Source organism: Penaeus monodon, chromosome 15 (genome assembly GCF_015228065.2).
Source record: "Penaeus monodon isolate SGIC_2016 chromosome 15, NSTDA_Pmon_1, whole genome shotgun sequence".
NCBI lineage: Eukaryota > Metazoa > Arthropoda > Malacostraca > Decapoda > Penaeidae > Penaeus > Penaeus monodon.
In genome coordinates, this window is record NC_051400.1 from 5,731,925 (window position 1) to 5,732,193 (window position 269).

A 269-nucleotide genomic window follows, 5' to 3' on the forward strand; every position below is an offset into this window, starting at 1 on the left:
TGTACGTTACGCACACACACACACACGCAACCCCACCCCCTACCAATTTATGAACGACCGAACAGATTCACGGAAACTTTACATGTTCAATCGCCGTGAACTGAAGGCCAATTGAATGTGTCTGGACGAAGCGGGGGAGGGGGGGGGGAAGAGGAGTAAGAGAAAAAGTTAAAAAGGAAAATGAAAGGAATATTTAAGAGAGGAATTTCCACTCTGTGATTTTCCTTCCATTATTGATGCTACTATTCTCGTTTTCTTTACCCTTAGCC